General features: G+C 46.6%; 1 protein-coding gene across 5 annotated transcripts in view; it reads right to left on the reverse strand.

The window, feature by feature from the left end:
* Positions 1-12,460, reverse strand: part of CFAP74 (cilia and flagella associated protein 74) — a 111,956-nt gene that overhangs the window by 18,359 nt on the left and 81,137 nt on the right. The window lies entirely within an intron of this gene.

Raw genomic sequence — 12,460 nt, forward strand, 5'->3', positions numbered from 1 at the left:
CCTTGAGCTTCTATTTCCTTTGCCCTTTCCCCATCAAATTTTATCTTAATGACATATATTTTTATGCTTTAAAGGATGAGACTGACTACCCCATCATACTTGTCTGGAACAAAAATGTGTCCATACATTGAAATATTTCGATGTATATTTTTAATGTTCTATGACCACAGAACTTTAAATGTTAAAATAAAAAATTCCTTCTGGATGGAGAGATCCCTGAAGTAATTATTAGTGTCAATTCACTGAACACTTCAATATATAAAACTGCATGTGCAAAGGAAAGCTTTGCTGAAAGTTGCTTTTTGACCAGATGGATGGCACTGTGGTTTGCCATGGCCCCAGTGTCCCTGGGAGACCACAGTTTGTCTGAAGGGGAGATGGGGTTTGGTGTGTGGATGTGGGTGCTGGGGAGTGGAGGGCACTTTGTCCCCAGCTCTGTTCAACCCTTTGAACTCCTTTTGATTTATATGCTGCCGATTCTCACATTAGCATACCATCCACCCTACATTGCCTTTAACAGTCTGTCTCTGGCACTCAGGTCCTAAAGGTTTTTGTCAGCCACGGGGGCCTCTGGGTGGCACATCACCGAGGCTCTCCTGAGACTTGCCAGATCCCAACATAGATTTCAAGGCAGTGGCTTTAATCCAATCCTTTCAGAAAGGACTGGGCCATGATGACACTGTCCACCCCAGACATGTTAACCAATATCGCATTTGGGGATACAATGCTTTTATCTCAGCAAGTGCTTTAAAACTTTCTTTTCCCCAAAAACCATTGGGTAAGGGTTTGTTCTTTCAATGCTTGGAAGATGTTCTCCATCTAACCTCAGAGGTAGAGCTGACCTTCCCATCAAACTGTTGGCCCAGTCAAGTCTGACTTTGGTTCCAAAGGCAAATGTCTGGTTTCATTTTCATTTCTCACAGGTGTACTGACACCTGTGCCTAGAGCCACACTCCTGCATGATGGATACAGACTCTCTGGGGTGTGTGAGGTGCAGACCGAGGCCCCTGGAGCATTTCTGAGTTCCTGGCTCATCACTCACTCAGCTGTAGGGGCCCAGGGACGGGGACTAGCTTGAGGTATGGCGTGGCCCGTTGTCTGCTGCCTGAGGTCATGCTGACCCCCTAACCTGAGCTGGGAAGTTTTCTTTCCTTTTCTATTCTCTCGAAGATCCATGTGAGATTTGGCATCGTTAAAAAAAAAATGTTTGGAAGAATTCATCAGTGAGGCCATCTGGGTCTGAATTTCCATTGTGGGAAGTTTCCACATTTTGGATTCAATTTTCTTGATGGTTGTAAAAACGAGTCAGATTTTCTATTTTATCTTGTGTCTGTTTTGGGAAGTTGTGTTTTTTTGAGGGGCCTGGGCACGGTGACTAGCATGACCTGGGCCACAGGCATGAATACAGAAAGGGTTGGCTCTCTTCAGGCATGAAAGGCAGCATATTTTCAGCTCTTGCTGTGGGTCTGTGGTCCTAATCCCACACTGCAGACACAGCTAGGTTTCACGTCTGCTTCTGAGTGTTAGTGTTGGGGTGAAGGTATTGGTGCCACGATGGCAAAAGAGCACTACGCTAGTTCCTCATGGATGGTTGTTTGGTTTATGGCTAGGAGCTGGGGCTGTGGGGGTGGCCCCTGACCTCACAGCTGTCTTCCTGGGGAGTTGCTTCAGTCAAAGGGCCTCAAGCTTCTTGGACTGATCTAGGCCATCAGCTTTAGAGTCCCAGGTGGTTCCCCAAGGAGGGTGCAAACTATATGAATGAACGAGTAAAGGCACTGGGCCAGGAGCAGAGATGGGATGCAGTCCTAGGAGTAAGATAAGTGTCTCCCTTTCCTTCCTGAGTATTACAGAGGAGCAAGGATGAGAAGAGAGAAAAAAGAAATGAAGAAAGAAACCACACATAGACTCCTGCATTTTCTGCTAGTCTAGGGGCAGCTATACCCCACAGGCTCAAAAACAAGTGCTGTCAGAGTCTGCCCAAAACCCCCCAAAACACTCAGCACAACTAGGATGGCACAACTCAAACCAGAGACATCTGGGACAGCGCTCGGGACATTTACTCAATTTCCACAGGTCCCTCCCTGGCTCCAGCCACTGCATCTTTTGCTTGGCTAACAACCCTCAGAATATGAGTGACCTCTGGCACGGCAAGGAGATGGTGGGCATTTGGTGGGCCAAGTGGACACCACGGACAGCAAGCTGAATGTCCTCTGTCTTGCTGCCCTCCACCTGTGAGGATCTCCTATTGAGAGTCTCTGAGCAGCCAGGGCTGTGGGGCTGGCTGCCTGTGGCAGGGGGAGAAGCAAGGAAGAATTCAGAGCAAAGGCAGACCTCCTGCACAGGGGCTTGCTCCCTGGATTAGATACAGGCTCGATGTTGGATCATAATGGAGTTGAGTTTAAGAACCAAAATGAGACTGACTAACCCTAGTGACCTAGAAAACAATGGGATCAGACTGTGATGTTGTAAAGGATGGGAGAGGGTGTACAACTCAGTGAAGAGCATTACTGATAAAAGTAAAATGATTTCATGGTTATATTTCCAAAGAGTTGAGAAAACTACAAGGAATGGTTACTGGAGCATCACCTTGTGGTGCAGTGAATTATGTAATATGGCCCTTCTAGCCATAGCCTTTGTGACTCCCACAGAATGATTTGGTGGGACTATGCAAATAAGGTGTTTGTGGCCCACCAAGGGGACTGGATAGTCTGCTAAGAATGCAAATAAGGTGCAAGAAGCCCCTGTGGGGGTGGGACCATGCAAATAATGTGTATGGAACCCTAATGAGGGGATTGGTCAGTTTTGCCATCCCACTAGGCTTAAAAGGAGGGCCAATCCTAGAGCAGAGGGAGGAACCTCACTACCACCAAGAGGAAGAGCTGGGAGTGGAGCGTGTCTGTCTTAGTTATCTAGTACTAAAAGTGGATGGCTTTAACAAAGAGAAATTTATTCTCTCACAGTCTAGTAGGTTACAAGTCCAAATTCGGGGTGTTAGCTCCAGGGGAAAGCTTTCTCTCTCTGCCAGCTCTGGACGAAGATTCCTTGTCATCAATCTTCCCCTGGTAGAGGAACTCCTCAGGCACAAGGACCCCAGGTCCAAAGGATGTGCTCTGCTCCTGGTGCTGTTTTCTTGGTGGTATGAGGTCCCCAACTCTCTGCTTGCTTCCCTTTCCTTTTATCTCCTGAGAGATAAAAGGTGGTGTAGGTCACACCCCAGGGAAACTTCCTCCGCATTGAATCAGGGAGGTGACCTGAGTAAGGGTGGTGTTACAATCCCACCCTAATCCTCTTAACATAACACTACAATCACAAAATGGAGGACAACCACACTGAGACAGATAGGGTTAACTGTGCTGGTAGCTAAACAAAAGAGCTGTTAAAAGATTATCATCTAGAAGTTGGGTACAGGAACCACACCCTGTTGTGAGACAGATAGGGTTAACTATGTTGGTGGAACAAAGAAGCTTTTAAAAGATTACCATCTAAAAGTTGGGTAAACAGGAACCCACCCTGTCAACATAAGATTGAAACAATCCATGAATTACTATCTCCTTCTTAGTGTTTTTCTAGTCCCCTCTTCCTTTACAGGCTCCGCATGTGCAAAAGAACAAAGTGTGACCTCTGTTAAACCTTCCTTAGCCTTCTGAAGATGGCGATGTAGTGCCAAAGATCAAGTGTGCTTGCACTATATCCCATAATAAGTGATGCCAAGGGCTGCCAAGAGGGCTCCATCTTGAATATCAGTGGGTTCCATCTTAGATTCCAGATGTGCACACAACCTAATTAACATACACTACCATTCTGAGAAGTACCCACCTCTTGAAGAAGTCCACTAAATATTTCATTACTCTGTTGTCTTCAGCGAACCCATATAAGTCCTAGCCTTGCTTCCCTTTTTGAGTCAGTCTTTTGGAGAGGCTTAGGTCCTCGCTGACTCCTTTTGCTTGACTCAAGCAAAATAAAGCTTGCTGAAGATAAAGTTCGTCTTTCATGTGTATTCTTACTCAGGAAAAGACAAGGACCCTTTGTGTCAGATTGGCAATTGGTAACAAAATTTGGTGAGCCAGCCAGGATACTAGGGGCTCAAATTAGCCCCAGGTTAGGAGACGCAGACCAGAGGGATGGAGCCTCCAGAATAGACCTCTACTCAGAGACAAGTGGCCACCTGGACCTTTTTGTCTGGTGTCTCTTTGAAGCAGTAAGTTTGGGGGACTCTCCCCTCAGTCCTCCTTCCCCCTTCAGCAACTTTTATTATCCTCTTTTTTCTGCGTACCTTGTCTCCATTTTCTTTCTCTCTTCTTCTTTCCTCTTTCCACTGAATGGGTTGCGAGTCCCAAGGAATGGGGGTTTGTGGAGAGTGTTCCAGTAATTTGGCTTCCACGAAAGGAGAGTTGGGAACAAGGAGTGAGTTCTTGTGAGGAGCTGATCACCCCATATCCCAAGGGTGGGTCGCGGATCTTGGATACAGCTGCAGAGTGCCCGCCGAGTGGGTTGTGAACCCCATCAGAGGGTCATGGAGAGCCCTCAGTAAACTGAGCGGGTTGCGAGCCTCCAACAGGAGGAGGCTGGGTACAGCACTCTGCAGCGGGTCACGTACCCCCAGTGGGAGGTTGTGGAGAGCACTCTGATAGTCTACTTCCTTGACTTTGTTTTTTTCTTTTCTTTCCTTTAGCTTTTAAACTATTCTCGCAGGAGGCTCTTCTACTGGTCTCTGGTCCTCCAATTTTTTTCCTCTCTTCTTTCCTCTTTCCACTGAATGGGTTGTGAGCCCCAAAAGGGGGTGCATGGAGAGCGTTCCGGTCATTTGGCTTTCGCAAAAGAGAGTTTGGGGACAAGGAGTGAGCCCTTGTTAGGGGATGATCACCCCACATCCCAGGGGCTGGTCGTGGACCTCAGACAGAGCCACAGAGAGTGCCTGCCAAGTGGGTCGCAAACCCCATCAGAGGGTCACAGACAGCACTTGGTAAATTGAGTGGGTCTTGAGCCTATGACAGGAGGAGGCTGCAGAGAGCGCTCCAGAGCATGTCATGTACCCCCAGTGGGAGGTCGCGGAGAGTGCTCCGATAGTCTACTTCCTTGACATTTTTCTTTCTTCTTTCCTTTCGTTTTTAAACTGTTCTTGGTGTTGGTGACTCTAGAGTTTGGGCAGATGTATAAGTGTGTGGCGGCCGTCATTTTTGCGTGTCTGAATGTTGTCCATCTCTGGTTGGTGCACCCTGCTTCTGGGGAATGGATGTAGACATCTCTGTCTATTTAGATTGAGAGATTGAAGCCCCTCCGTCTGGCACTGGGGATAAGAGGCATCAGGAAGATTGAAGTGGAGATTCAGACAGTCTTAGTAATGTGTTAGTCCTCACTAAGATCATCCTCACCCCTTTCCCTTTCTGGCTTGTCAGGTCTGAGTGCTCTTTGTTCATCTTATGTGTGACCAGGGCTGTCTGGGAGGTTGAGATTGCAAGATTATCTCAGTTGCCTCTGTCTGAGTCTTATGTGTAATTTGTGTGTGATGCATAGAAATTAGTTGGTGAAAAGAAATTCAGGTTGAATTGGAACATACTTATAGAGACTCCTGAGAGTTTATGATTGGGCTGGAGAAAAAGATGCATGGGGAGAGCAGATTTTCAGTTTAGACAGGGATTCAAATGAAAATACAGAGAACACTCCAGGCAGAGTGTGAAGATAAAAAAAAAAAAGAGAGAGAAAAAGAGGTTTGATCCCAGGGGTCCACCCATTTCCAGGACCTTTAATAATTGACTATCAGATATATAAACATGGGAGCAAGACCTAGCATCCCTAAAGATTCCCCTCTGGGATGCCAACTTCAGAACTGGTCAAAGTTCAAACCAAACAAGCTAAAGAAGCTAATCTTCTTCTGCAACATTGCTTGGCCCCAATACAAACTACAGAGTGGAGAACAATGGCCAAAGGATGGGTCACTCTTGAATGACACCATTCTGCAACTTGATTTGTTTTGCAAGAGACAGAAAAAGTGGGGGGAAATTCCCTATGTGCAGGCATTTATGTCTCTCTACCAAGACCCAGATTTAAGGAGAAAGTGTAGGATGTGTGTGTTCGGGTGGCGGGGGACAGCAAGACTAATTCCAAAGATCCAGATCCTGACATACTAACTGATCCACTGCTACAGCCTCCACCTAAGCCAATGGCCCCTTGGGACCCAACCACCCTGAGAACCAATGACCTGGGCCAAGAGGGCCTGAAGGCAGAGCCCCAGATTTCGCCTCCATATCATTCACCACAGGCCCGCTCTTCAGGAGTTCAGGTGGAACCCAAACCTGATCCCTTGCCCATGGGGTTAAGGTCTGGAGCGAAGTTGTATCCTCCCTTACCGACCTCACCACCATGTCTTACTCCACATCCAGGCTCCACTGCTTCTCTAATTCCAGGTTTGCGTAAAATCCCTCAGATCCTTAGTTCTCCACACGGGGCTCCACAAGCCTTGACTTTTCCCTTAAGACAAGTAGTGGATGGAGAGGGTGGGATGACAAGAATACATGTTCTCTTTTCAGTAGCAGATATCGTACAATGCAAAGAGAAGTTTGGGATTTTTTCTGAAAACCCTGATAAGTTTAGAGAAGAGTTTGTAAAACTTAGTCTGACTTTTGATCTAACCTGGAAGGATGTGGTTGTGGTTCTAACAAATTGTTATACACCATATAAGAAGACTAGGATTTTGGCTAAGGCCAGAGAACATGCAGACAGCCTCATATTGGCTAACCCACAGCACAGTATTCTCAGGGTAGGAGGGGAGGCTGTCCCCGATCAGGACCCAAAATGAAATTATGAGGATAGATCAGGGGAGGATGAGACATTTTATTACTTGCATTTCAGAAGGGGTGAAGAAATGCATGTCTAACCCTGTGAACTATGATAGAATAAGGGAGGTGACCCAAGAAAAAGAAGAGAACCCAGCAGTGTTCCTCAACAGGTTGACCGAGGCCTTTAGGAAATACACTTACACCGACCCTGAGTCTGCTGAAGGAAGGCCCTTAGTGGCCATGCATCTTATAACTCAATCCTCAGTGGATATAAGGAGGAAATTGCAGAAGTTAGAGGCAGGCTCACAGTCCCCAACCTTGTGACTAGTAGAGGAGGCATTTAAAATGTTTAACCACTGGGACACTGCACAGAAGGCAGAAAAGAATAGAAGGATGGAATGGAAGGCTCAATTGTTAGCTGCTGTCATCCAACCCCCACCTCAAGGCAACCCCTGGGGAGCTCAACAATGAACCACATCTGGACCATCAAGAAGACCAAACCTGCGGCTGGGCCTGAACCAATTCGCTAACTGCAGGGAAGAAGGGCATTGGGCAAAGGAGTGTCCCAAATGTCCCAAAACGGGGCATGTGGTTGACCCCTACCCCAGAGGCTGAACCCTCGCAGTGGCACTGTCAGACTGACGGGACCCAGGGGACTGCCCAGCTCCAGGACAACAGCGTATGTTGACCATCTCCACTGTGGAGCCTCGGGTTGCCATCGACGTGACAGGTAGGAAAGTTGAATTCTTATTAGACACTGGAGCCGCCTACTCTGTCCTGACCCACCATAGAGGGCCCTTCTCTACCCATGCCTGTTGTTACGGGGGTCGACAGGATGCCAGAGATAAGGAACTTTACCTTTCCCTTCGCTGTGCTGTGGGGTCTATTGCTTTGCAACATTCCTTTCTGTATATCTCAGAATGCCCAACCCCTTTGTTGGGCCGTGACCTTTTGTCCCAGTTGGGAGCCACTGTCTCCCTCCAGTAGGCTCAGGGAGGTCTAAATAGTGAAGAAACTTTAGATATTAGCCTGCTAGCCACCTTAACCACAGATCCCCCAGAGCAAAGGCTCCCACCGTCAATCCTAGCTTGAGTAAATCCAACAGTTTGGGACAGCTCCACCCCAGGATGTACCAAAGATGTTTCCCCCATTGTTGTTAAACTTAGGCCAGGGGTAGGGTACCCGTGGAGAAGACAGTACCCCCTGAGATCAGAAGCCCAAAAAGGAATTCTCCTGGTCCTGCAGAAACTCCTAGAACAAGGACTTAAACGTCCTTGCCAATCCCCCTGCAATACTCCTATTTTACCGGTGAAGAAACCAAATGGAGAATACCAGTGTCTCCAAGATCTGTGAGCTGTGAATGAAGCAGTAGTCCCCATCCACCCAATAGTTACAAATCCATACACCCTCCTGACGTTAGTACTAGGGGATGCACAGTTCTTCACTGTTTTAGATTTAAAAGATGCTTTCTTCTGCATCCCCTTACACCCAGACTCCCAGTACCTATTTGCTTTTGAATGGAGAGATCCAAAATCTCAAGAAGCTACCCAGTATACAAGGACTGTGCTTTTACAAGGGCTTAGAGACAGACCTCATTTGTTTGGAAATGCTTCAGCCCAAGATTTGAGGGAATGAACACTCCAAGATGGAGTCCTCCTCCAATATGTTGATGATCTCCTCATAGCTAGCAAAACCAAAGAAATCTCAGATGCTAACTCAGTTACTGTCCTCAACTTCTTGGGTGAAAAAGTCTACAAAGTGTCACCCCAGAAGGCCCAAATATCACAACAGCAGGTTCAGTATCTGGGCTTTGTGCTAGTTCCAGGGGTCAGAATGCTGGGCCCCGACAGAAAAAGAGTAATTAAGTCCCTTTCTACCCCCACCAACCGGAAACAGCTTAGAGGATTTTTGGGCATGGGTGGATTCTACTGGATATGGATACCAACTTTGGCCTTATAGCCAGGTCCTTGTATGAGGCTTTAAAGGGAGAGGAGAAAGGGCCCCTAGAATGGAGGTCAGAATACCAATAGGCATTCCAGACCCTTAAAACTAAGTTGTGCCAAGCCCCTGCATTAGGGCTCCCTGATCTAGCCAAACCTTTCAAATTGTATCTCTATGAAAGATGAGGCCTTGCACTGGGAGTCCTGACCCAACAGGTGGGCCCTGCAACTCACCCCGTTGCCTACTTTTCAAGGCAGCTAGATTCAGTTGCCCAAGCATGGCCCAGCCGCCTTAGGGCTGTGGCAGCTACTGCCCTATGGGTAAAAGAAGCCTCTAAGCTTACACAAGGTCAACCCCTAGAAATTCTTACACCCCATCAAGTTCACACAGTACTAGAAATAAAAGGAAACCAATGGCTGTCTGGGGGTTGGATTACTCAATGCTAGGCCATTTTGTTAGATACCCTAAAAGTATGTCAGACTCTAAACCCCACTTCCCTACTTCCCGACACCAAAACGTCAGAATTAGAACATAGCTGTGTAGAAACAATAGAGCAGGTCTAGTCTAGTCGAGAAGACTTGCAAGGAACACCACTAGAAAACCCACTGATGGGAGTAGTCTGGTACAAAAAGGAAAGCAGAAAGCAGGGTATGCAATTGTTAGCACTTGTGAAGTCACAGAAATGAAGGGACTACGACCTGGTACTTCAGCCCAAAAGGCAGAGCTTATAGCTCTGATTCGGGCCTTACAGTTAAGACAAAATAAGGTCCTCAATCTATATACAAAGTGTGGATTCCTTGTTCTTCATACCCATGCAGCAATTTGGAGAGAAAGGGGGTTGTTGACAGCTCAAAATTCCACTATCAAACACAAGGAACTTATACTAAAACTATTGGAGGCAGTACAGCTACCTAAGAGACTGGTAGTGATGCACTGTAAGAGACACCAAAAAGAAGATACTTTGATAGCCCAGGGCAACAGGAAGACTGATCAAACAACAAGGCAGGCAGCCATAACTATGACACCTGAACCAGTGTTAGGACTGTTTCCAAGCCAAGTTGTGACTGAAGGTCCAAAATATGAGGCAGAGGAACAGAGCTGGGCAAAGGCCCAGGGCTACAAGACAAATTCTGAAAGACAGTTTGAAGATGAGGAAGGAAAAATATTAATCCCTAGCCCAATGGTTTGGAAAGTTGTCAAGGGCCTATGTGACTCCACCTACTATGGACAGGAAGCCCTAACTAATCTACTAAAAAGAGTAGCCAAGGGAAGAGGCCTAGAAAGAACAGTCAAATGAGTGGTAAAGGCCTGTGAAACTTGCCTATGTAAAAATCCACAAAACCACCCGATTCCCCCTCCTTTGGCCCAACCAATCCAACACCAAGGCTTATACCCGGGAGAAGACTGGCAAATAGGCTTCACTGTGATGCCTCCTAAGCAAGGATGTAAATATCTGCTTGTCTTCGTAGATATGCTCACAGGGTGGCTCGAAGCCTTCCCCACCAGGTCAGAAAAAGCCACTGAGATATGTAAGGCCCTCCTCAAAGAACTTATTCCCCGTTTTGGTCTGCCAAAATTGCTCCAAAGTGACAATGGCCCCGCCTTTATAGCAAAGATTACCCAGGGCCTAGCATCATCTTTAAGTATTAGATATAAACTACACATCGCCTGGCATCCTGAATCATCGGGAAAGCTAGAAAGAATGAGCCAAACCCTTAAAAGACATCTGGCAAAACTTTGTCAGGGAACTCAAGAGACCTGGCTACAGATGTGGCCTGTGGCCCTGTTAAGAATAAGAATGGCCCCCAAGAGTAAGTTAAAGCTCAGTCCTTTTGCAATGTTGTATGGAACGCCATCATTAACAACAGACCTTTTTTTGACGCTGAAAAAACTAATGCCCTGCAGTATGTTATAAATCTAGGCCAGGTGCAGGAAGCCCTCAGAGAATATGGAAATAAAATACTGCCCGCCCCCACTAAAGGTGAAGATACCACCCTTAAACCCAAGGGTTGTGTCTTGCTAAAATCCTGGAAGAAGGGTCTCTGGTGGACCAACTTCAAGAGAAATGGGAAAGAACTCACCAGGTCATATTAGCTACTCCAGTATCCATAAAACTGAAGGGAATAAAACCATGGATTCATAACTCTCGGCTTAAACCTTATCTTCCTCAGGAAATCAGGGAGCCAGAAGAGGCCCTACCTGAATATACCTGCAGCCCCATCGAAGACCTCCGGTTCTTGTTCAAAAGGACAGATAAGTAACCCTAAATGGCCAAGAAACTGATACTCTCCCTCCTGCTACTTCTCCTCTTGCACAGAGTAGCAGGACAGTGGGAAGACAACTCATTTAGTCAGACTAGTCCAGGCATACAACTCAGGGTCAAACTTAACTAACTGTTGGATGTGTTTTCATGAACGACACTCTGCCACGACCAGCCACATCTCTTTTGAGGTTTTTCCAGTCACAAATTTTTCTGACACTCCCAATGCATACATATATCTCTATTACCCTGTCTTACACACAGCTGCTATTCCTATTGGTAGGGAAGATATTTTCTAACCATGCCTTATGGTTCAACCCAATGAAACTTTCCCTATCCTATGACCAAAACAATAAATAGAACCTTTAAACTAAGACCCACTAGGCACCCAAATACTAAGTTCCTTTAATTACACTCATGAACGGAGTTGCATTCTAACTGATAGATTGCAAGAAGGTGGCACACACCAATGGCTCTGCACAAAGCTCCCTTTTAATACAGGCATCCGATTAAGCTGTTACCAACTCAACTCCACCACATTCCAAGTGCTGCACCTTAATAGAACAAGTTCTACCACTGACTGTACTCCACAAAAGACCATCTGTATTTTCCCTTCAACTACTTCCCAGGTCTGGCTCTTACAACCCTTTAAGAGCCCCAGAATATGGAGACCTTTCAATACAAACCCAATTATTTATGCTGTAGTCCAGACTCAACATAACAGCTCCCTATTTTCTTGGTTGCTTAATGTCAATACTTCTATAAAACTACACAACACTGACCATAGCCCACTCCTATGTGTCCCTAGGGGGTTCTGGTTTGCCTGCCTAGACAAAAATAATTATACCTGGGCATTGGGATGCCTTGACCTGGCCGTGGTGAATGCTGGCTGCTTCCTGGGTGTTGTAACACCTAACAACAAAACAGTTACAATCTTCCAAGCCTCTTCAACTCCAAACGCAGGTTCTTCAAGAGTCCTTACTTGAAGAAAAAGGGAGACTATTACCCTTATAGCCCTAGGGATCACTGCGTTAGTTAGAGCCCTCACCAGACTCACAGTGTTTATAATAATGCCCAGGTCCAAAATGTGTCTGGGATCCTTCAAGAAGTCAGTACTGACCCCAGACAGAGTCTGTTGGCCCTGCAGAAGTCCCTGGATTCGCTAGCCAACATGGTCATGGACCACTGGATTGTCTTAGATTTCCTCCTGGCTGAACAAGGGGGCATCTGCACAGCTGCAAACACCTCGTGCTATATGTATGTTAATACCTCTGGGGAGGTAGAGCTTCGGGCTCAGAGAATCCTCCAACATGCTGAATGGCTAAAGACAGCCCATACCCAAATGAGTAACAATATCTGGAACCAGCTTAAGGGGTACCTGCCTTCCCTGACTTGGTTCCTTCCCCTTCTGGGACCCACAGTAACAATCCTCTTATTGCTTTTGTTTGGCCCATGTTTATTCAAACTACTGGTCAAATTTGTG

Source organism: Elephas maximus, chromosome 3 (assembly GCF_024166365.1).
Source record: "Elephas maximus indicus isolate mEleMax1 chromosome 3, mEleMax1 primary haplotype, whole genome shotgun sequence".
Taxonomy (NCBI): Eukaryota; Metazoa; Chordata; class Mammalia; order Proboscidea; family Elephantidae; genus Elephas; species Elephas maximus.